Source organism: Mizuhopecten yessoensis, unplaced genomic scaffold, assembly GCF_002113885.1.
Source record: "Mizuhopecten yessoensis strain PY_sf001 unplaced genomic scaffold, ASM211388v2 scaffold7653, whole genome shotgun sequence".
Lineage (NCBI taxonomy): Eukaryota > Metazoa > Mollusca > Bivalvia > Pectinida > Pectinidae > Mizuhopecten > Mizuhopecten yessoensis.
Window position 1 is genome coordinate 713,591 of NW_018407155.1, and position 8,940 is coordinate 722,530.

At 35.0% G+C, this 8,940-nt stretch overlaps 1 protein-coding gene and 1 long non-coding RNA gene across 4 annotated transcripts in view; one reads left to right on the forward strand and one right to left on the reverse strand.

Moving 5' to 3' along the window:
- The window catches only part of LOC110454075, a 2,841-nt gene extending 1,757 nt beyond the window's left edge, over positions 1 to 1,084 (forward strand). The window contains exons 2-3 of the long non-coding RNA XR_002463336.1: positions 392 to 438; positions 716 to 1,084. This is a non-coding gene — a long non-coding RNA (uncharacterized LOC110454075). The remainder of the gene's footprint in view (positions 1 to 391; positions 439 to 715) is intronic.
- The window catches only part of LOC110454074 (slit homolog 2 protein-like), a 9,462-nt gene extending 6,338 nt beyond the window's left edge, over positions 1 to 3,124 (reverse strand). The window contains exons 1-2 of one of the 3 annotated variants that reach the window (XM_021503418.1): positions 2,774 to 3,124; positions 2,559 to 2,676 (exon numbers count right to left, since the gene is read on the reverse strand). The gene's annotated coding sequence lies outside the window, so the exon portion shown is untranslated. Of the gene's footprint in view, positions 1 to 2,558; positions 2,703 to 2,773 lie in introns of all 3 variants that reach the window. The other 2 variants (XM_021503417.1, XM_021503416.1) reach the window with 2 other exon arrangements.
- Positions 3,125 to 8,940: the final 5,816 nt, after the last annotated feature.

Consider the following 8,940-nt stretch of genomic DNA (forward strand, 5'->3'; position numbering starts at 1 on the left):
GGGGGGGGGTCTGGTCCCCCTTCCAGGGCCCTGCCCTGGATCCACTCCTAAATGAATCCACTTCTGGCAAGGGCTAGCTACGTTCTTGTAAAAAAGAAACTAAGATAGAGAATAAAATATTGGATAAGTAAGCAAAGTAAAAATACATGTGTTTGCTCTGGTTAAATTGTGTATACATGTATGTAACCTTGTGCTTCTATATTTCCACCTGTTTTGTTTACCTTATTAAAAATAACATAAATGCCTTCTTCCGTCATCATCAGTTAGTAATCTGTGGACCAATTCCACCACGAATAAAAACAACAATGTAAATAAAGAAAATAAAGAGATGAATAAATGAATAAATATAAATAAACATGTAAATAAATGTATATATCAATAACTTTTACAGTTTACGTCGTAAATCAGACTATTTTGGCAAGAAGACACGCGTCCCAGGTAGGTAGCATATATCCTTAAGCTGTTTGTCAACATAACAAAATGTCTTTTTTGTGACAAGAAAGGAAACTAATTATTCTATTATGTCACCCGTACCTGTGATGACGTCACACCTGGTTATACAGGTAGGACTAGAACCATGACTCCGGGCACGTTTATAAAAGATAAGCGTCTTAAGATCAGTAATATTGTATAATACATTCAATCTCAGAAATTTTGTATGTCGATGAATGAAAGCAGAAAGATTGATAACTTGGAATTCATTTTGTCATTTCAGATTTGTTCAATGTAAATGGGCACGTCGCTTAGCATGGACAGAGATCGAACTTGTACTTTCATTGTATATTTAAATACGGCTTATAAATACCTAACATATGGAAAAAATCAATTCCAATCCCACAGGCAAGCCTTTTAATGCCAATCAGAGACCAAGTTTAGGGTAGAACTAATTAACAATGAAAGACGTTGGACGTAATTAACGCGAGCTTATGACCTGCTCTGAATGGGAACCCTCGTTCACGGTTCATGAGGAAATAATATCCAGAAAATTCCATATGGGAACGCGTATACCCTGTGATAAATATATGTATGTATTGACTTGTAATATGCTGTGATATTTTCTAATGTTCTAAATGCAATTCTGTGATTTTTAGTGATACAATACAATAGGTTGTTTTAATAATGTATTGTACTATTTAACTATTTTTTCTATTTTATTGTATGTCATATGTCTCTGTATGCGTGATGTGCTGTTGTTTTATGTATGTATATATAATGTGTTTTACAGGGCCATATTGTAAACAATAGAAAATCTAAATATGTTACCCTGTCTAAATAAAAGAATTTATTATTTATTATTATTATTTGCATAATATATATAAATACATTATGTCATCTTAGCAAAAATGACCACATGAAAGTAAATAATCACTTCCGGTTTTACACGTGCTACGTACAGATGTACATACCACAGAGACGCTGTTTATAAATAGCATGACTCATTTTAATGTTAGTGTTACTTATCCCTACTGTTTTAGTAAGTTTATACGATTAACACTATTGTTGTCGTATACAGGTCTTGACAAAAAGCAAACAGCTTCAAAAATGTGTCGCTGACTTAATCGACTATACATACTTTGCAGCACTTGTGATTACGATACCAGGAACAAGCTTCTTATCTCCCATTTATCAGTGTATTTCATACAACAGCAATATGTATCTAAGCCAATTAATACCGACGTTTAAAAGAATTCAAACTTCAAATTTCAGAAAAGAAAACCAACACAAACTATCACAAAAAGTATGCTAGAAACCCAACCATGTGTTAATTTTCAGAAATTCTGTTGTCAAATAATACAAAAGAATTACAAAACCTGTTCTGTATTTAAAATATGCTGATATCAAATGTAGAACTGTTCTGCAGTGGCGTTACTATCGCCTAACAGTATAACTTGTGTAGTGCATGTCTGCACTGCAACTGACATCGAGCACAGGGACCTGAGAATGTGATACAGCTATTTTTAACTAAAACTAATCTAAACCCTTAAAACGTGTAAAGTTACGTTGAACCCTTCAGTTTAAGTCCAAATACAGTTCAGAATTCTCAGGTCCCTGTGACACCGATGAGCTACTTGACCTTGTATAGAACATGAACTTGAATTCGTCTGCTGGATAACCGAACTACTCCGTAGTGAAGCGGACGTAAAACCTATCAATCAATCAATCAATCAACTTGAAACTGAACGGTCTGTTGATTACTAGAGATTTAAAACACAAGTAGGGTAAGGTTAGGATTTGTCGGTGGGTTAGGTCTGTGTAACAGTTGTTTCCTTGCCAATTAAACTGTGTCATTTCATTGATAGATAACTTTATAATATCTCTTGAACTACGAGCTATACATATAAATAAACAATTTGTGACTCACATAAAGCATATATACATACACTGTACACTACACACACATGTATACACTCATAGATGTCTAAACGGTTCTGAATTTCAGCACTTACTAATTTGTCAATTAGAAACGTAAAATGTCATCATGCCACGTGTCACACTAATACGTTAACATATAATTTGATTAAAGTTTAGGTTGTCAAAAATAATATTAGGAGCCTTACCTTTTATCTACCTGTCTGACGTATGGGTCGTGCACACATACCGCGGTAACGTCACAAAGGATACTCTCTATGTATCACACATACATACACACCTGTACACTGATAACAGGTTAGCGATCTACAATATATACAATATATATACACCTATTAACAGTTTATACATATTGTACATTTCTCACCTGTTAATTAAAGCTCATGAGGTGAAAAACACTTACCTGTAAAGTCTGTTCCTCGTCGTGTCGCGTTTCTGTGTTTGACCTTCAACTGACCATATATGTAAATACTTGCCACGAGATGGCTGGCTTTAGACTGACCAGAGGGTGTTAAAACTGACCATCGCCTGAAGTGATTCTAGTTGTACACAGAATATCACAACCAACGAACCGTGGCGAGGTCAGGACCGGTGAAGCGTTTGACTTTCAGACGTATTCGGTGTCTCCTTCAAATTTCACCAGGTGAAATCACAATGCCTTACCTGTCTGGCAACCTCAGACAGGTAAGGAAAAGGCAGGTAAATATAAAGGAAATGTACAAGATTAAACGGGGCCTTGAAAAGAGAGGTCGACCGCATGCCCAAGTACAACGTAGTCAAATACATGTACTACACGGCTACATGGGCGATACATTAGAAATTTTATAGAACATTAATTATCTATAACGACATGCATGTTAAATTTATCTCCATTTCAGGAGAGTTACATTATGACAATAATGTTAAATTCGCTTTCGAAAGGTAATTAGTAGATGGTCAATTAATTGACGGTGCGTTTTAAATCATAATTTAATATTGATGAAACTGTTTGATGAGAGAAAATGTAAGCGATTTTCCGCTTCGGTTATTCTGATGATAAGTTATTTCCAGGGAGATAACTCTAACACAGGTATATGTTGTATAAGGCAGCATACTTCCTTAAACAGATTTGTTGCATCAATCAACCAATCAACCAATCAACCAATCAATCAACCAATCAATCAATTAATCCATTACCCAGATTATATAATATGTCTCTTTCCTCCTTTATTTTCTTTCATGAATATTACGAATATTAAATGTTGAAAATATTAAGAACAAGAAAGCATTATGAGCACAAGTCAGTTCAACCATTTGGACCGGCCCATGTTTGCTTTCTGTTGACAACTGGCTACTGTCATTTGATACTGTTGGTGACAACGCGTTGTACTTTATTGTGAAAACTGATCTAGCATGCGCATAACGTACACGTTGTTGGCTTGTTACCAAGTGACAGCTTTAGGTTAAACTATATAAAAGTATTTAAGATATTCCGTAGAACACAGGGATTCGAGAATCGGATGCAAAATAGAAACACATATACTCTCGTACTTGTCTTACTGTGTCACAGGGACCTGAGAATCAGTTTGGACATATCATAATGTGTAGGGAGTATCATTAGAAGTTTCAGGGGTTAGGATCAACACTTCTTACATATTATTGATCAAAACGTCTTGTTATTTCCTACACATAAGAAAAGTTCAAAGCATACATTCTGCATTTGGTTATCAAGTCCATGTGAGTAGAACGCCTGAAATCGACCGCCACAGATAGCAAAGTTCGTTTACCTGAATCGAACTTAAATTACTGTTAATGGTTAAATGAATCACACACTCAGAAAGAACTCGGACAATAACGCACTAAGTGTATGTGTGTACGATGCTTGATATGACTCTTGCTTAATTTGGTTGATACAGAATTGAAAGCAAATTCATTAAATATAAGAGACGTCTTTAAAAGCAATACACACCGTTACCGCTAGGGGGCAGTGCTTGATGTCAATTATCCTTATCCCATCCTCCCTATTTGAAAGTATAAACTATTTTTAAAAAAATCTTCAAGTTGGTAAGTATTGATTGTGAAAAGATTCATGTAGCACAACCAATAAGTTTATACTACACTCATTGGTTGTGCTACATGAATCTTTTCGCGAAGTACTTTTTTTTAAACAGAGATTAATGCATGTCTTTTTTCCATATCACACCCAGTATCAACCCGAGACTGCAATATCAGCCCGAGGACCGTGTTATTGCAGTCTATGGCTGATACTGGGTGTGATATGGAAAAGGGCGTGTTTTATTCGAAAAAAATCCAAATGGGGTGTGATACGGGTTTTGCGGGCTGATACAGAGAGGGCTGATACGGGTTTTGGGGGTGTGATACGGTGGGGGCTGATACGGGTTTTGGGGTGTGATACGGCGAGGGCTGATATGGGTTAGGGCAAATGTGTTGTATTGCATATACAAAAAACCCGTATTTATTAGTAAGTATGTAATAAATGTCTATAACTCCAGTGCGACTCTGTTACTATGATACATGTATCCCTCTGTATAACCACGCATGCGTATTACTGTAAACACGAAATCTGTGCATGTTAAAAATATCTGTATGCTATTGTAAATCAAAGGTGTTGAGATAAATAAAAAAAATTGTAAAAGTTTTTAAAAATGTACCCAAGGGGTTACGCCCAATGACGTTCGCTCCACATCAAAAAGTAATCTTAATTAATCCAATCTCCAGGAAAAAATACTTATACTTAACGTTAACTCAACTTTCGTTTAACCGTAACCTTAACTAGATTAGTTACTTTAGCCTTAATATCAACTTAACTGTCGTAAACTAGGTAACTACATTTACCCATAACCTTATTCAGGCTTACCCTCAACCAATCGTAACCTAAACTCTCCCCAAACTTAGCTATCGTTAACCAGATAACTACATTAAACCCCAATCTTAACTATGCTTAACCTCAGCTAAAACTAAGTCCAACATTCCCTCGACTCATCTTTCGTTAGCCAGGTAGATATATTTAAATAAGTCTAAACAAGACTTAACCTCAGCTAAATTAACGTCAACTAACCCTCGACTTATCTATCGTCAACCAAAACTACATTTAACCTGAACTAAGTTACTAGTTGAATACAGGTATCTTGTCAGTAACAAGGGATACTATTGTTCTGTATTTTATATAATAATGTTAACCTGCGAATTTTCCAACGATTGCTAAATGTTTCCTATCCAGTTTCAAAATATACGTTTTTGCCTACTTTCTAAAACAGGAAAATCAGTCACAGTTCTAGCCGCTTCTATTTGTACTTTTTCCAGCCTCCGCCCCCTTCCCCCATCGTATTTGCATTAATTTATTCTTCCATAGCTTAATTGAAATCGTAAATATAATCATTAAAATCGACAATAAAACAAGAGGCCGGCCCTGAGAGAAATCAGCAAACGATTCCGCAAGAATATTATACTTATATCACGGAATTAGCTATCTAAGTCCGTGCTTATATAGAGTAGGAGTAATCATATCCGGTGTGAAAACACCGCCACATTTGTATTTTCAATTATTCCAATCAAACCCGCCTACTTATCAAATATCACACCGTTGACGACACGACTGGCACTGTCGCAATTTGCACGTGTTTTGCTAGTAAAGCGTCTTCGTGACGAAGACTCAGGGCCCATACCATTTGTGGGTACGGTGGACTGTAACAATGAATGGACTGTGCGGGATTTATTGGACTGTTTAATGTTTACAGTGTTATATAATTCATTTTTGGATACACGATTTCTGAAGACGTCTGAGAGGTAATAAACAGCTTCATGGCGTATCAAAGACTGCAGGTAAGTGCGTTTAATTGTTTTTCTTTCATGTCGGTTGCCGATTAGGTCACGTGGTGTATTCAAAGCCGGGCGATCAGTGTTCGAATGATACAAATGTAACCGATTTTCTTTTCTTTTTCTGGTATAACTTCGAATTTTACTGACGAAGTAGACACGAGGAGATAAGTTATGGAAGGGAATCGCCGCCATAACTTGATCTAGTTAGTTACATTGTACTTCTTGTTCGATCAGGTCTCGCGTTGTATTGAAAAGCCTGGCGATGAGTATTAGAATGATAACCGGTGTTTTTTTTTGTTTGTCTGTGTCTCCTTTAACTTTGACTTTCACTGACTAAGTCGAGGTCAGGGAAGGGAATCATCGCCATAACTTGATCTAGTTAATCATCGCCATAACTTGATCTAGTTAATCACCGCCATAACTTGATCTAGTTAATCACCGCCATAACTTGATCTAGTTAATCACCGCTAATCACCGCCATAACTTGATCTAGTTAATCACCGCCATAACTTGATCTAGTTAGTTACTTCTTGTTCGGTCTTCTATATCACCCGATATTGTATTGCGCTCATACACTCAATCATACATTCATACAATTGTCAACTAACTCTCTTTACACGTTCATGTCAATACTCATTCACTATATGATAATGTCATCTAAATTGGCTAGCAACTATCAACAATTATGTTGGAATTAATTTAAATACAGATAATAAGTCATTTATACAGAAAAGCATAAATAATAGTTTGATAATATTTAAACATTTAATTACATCAACCTAACCGTTTAGATGCAATACTATACTTTTCAACATTAGACAATATAAACATATTTATTTCAGTAGGTAAGTCAGTATTTCCAGATGTCAAAAGATGGACATTGAAATAGCCAACTCTGGTATAGATATCATGAATTAAGTTTCTGTAATTAGGGTCATCTGGACGAAAGAAGAAGAAGTGTTCAGAATGTTCAATTGGATGGCCGCATGAACAGGATGAATCAGGAGATAGATGGTCAGCAAATTTGTCATAATTTAGGTCACTATCATTATTTCTAAGTTGGCAGTGGATAACATTTAACTTTGTAGGGCTACAATGTAGAAAAAAAGGAATAATATTTACAGGTGGGATTCTTTCATTATTCAATTTGGATTTGAAAATACTTCATGATGGTGCTTAGATTATTCCAGGATCAAGAGAGTTCAATATTCTCATGACGTCTGGAATAAAATTATTACCAAATACATTAGATCTATTATATTAGAAAATCTGTGTTGCCTAGGATTATGAGGTGGAACAGCATCATTAATATAAGGTTTAACAATGGCATGTAAATATACTGGTGCCATATGATTAAGGATTTTAAACATTGAAATAAGTCTGTGTTTATGACGCCTAGAAGAGAGCAGATCAAAACCAGTTTCAGTATATAGTTTCTGATGTGATGTTACACTTCGTAGTCCAGTTATTGTTTTCATGGCCTCAATTTGTACAGACTCTTATAGTTTAGCTTCACCAATAGTTAATTGTTCCAAACAACATCGGCATGCTCAAGAATAGGTCTTACATACAGTGTAATTAAAGCATTTCTGTCGACTTTGTATTTGAGTGTCCGTAAAATATTCAATATTTTGCATGCTTACTCCATGAACCTTTGGAATTGAGTAACAGACCTAAGTGTTTATGATAAGTTATTTCATTTACTTTTTGATTGTCAAGGAGAAGTGGAGGATGATTAGGTTGTTTTTTTGTAACAGTTAATGCAACTGTTTTGTCTGGATTAATAATTTTTGTTTTCATTGGTTAGCCAAATTTCCAGATCTTTATTCAGATCCATGTATGGAGCAACCACATCTTCATCAACAATTACATGTAATGACGTATCATCAGCAAATAATTTCATATGGGTATGAATTTCATTTGTTATATCATTAATGAAAAGTTAGAAAAGAAAGGGGCCAAATATAGACCCTTGAGGAACACCGGCAGTAATATTTTTGAAACTAGAAGAATATCCTTCATAAATCACTCGTTGTTTCCTATCCGACAGATAATTTTCAAACCAGTGATACAGATTACCCTTAATTCCATATTTCTTAAGTTTATACAATAAACCTTTGTGCCATACTCTGTCAAAGGCCTAACTGACGTCACAAAATACAAGTCTAATGTCTTTTCCTCCATCAAGATTTTTTGAGATAATATTATACAGGGATAGTTATTGGTTAACTGTTGAATCACCACGTTGAAATCCAGATCGATGTTCACTTATTATATGGTATTTAGTTACATGATTAAATACATACTTAAAGATACTTTTTTCTAGAATTTTAATAAAACAAGAAGTCTTGGCAATAGGCCTATAGTTACTAGGATCTTCCATTCCTCCTTTACCTTTACATAGTGCATTTATGTTAGACAATTTCCATTTTAAGGGTATCTTTCCAAGAGTAATAGTTTTTTGAAACACTATTTTTAGTGGTAACACAAGGGAGGGTAGGAGATTTTTTACAATGATGGGTGACAGATTATCTGGTCCAGCTGGTTTATTGACTTTGATAATTGATATTTGATCTCTAACATCTTCTTCTGTATTGCTTATATTATTAAAATCAATATGACTAAGGGGAGGTAATTCTGTATCTAAAGTGTTTGTACTCAATAGAGTTAGAAATAGAAGCAAAAACATTGGTAAGTGCTTCAGCTTTGTCAATAGGAAGAATCATAACATTACGTTTTTATGGTTCATTT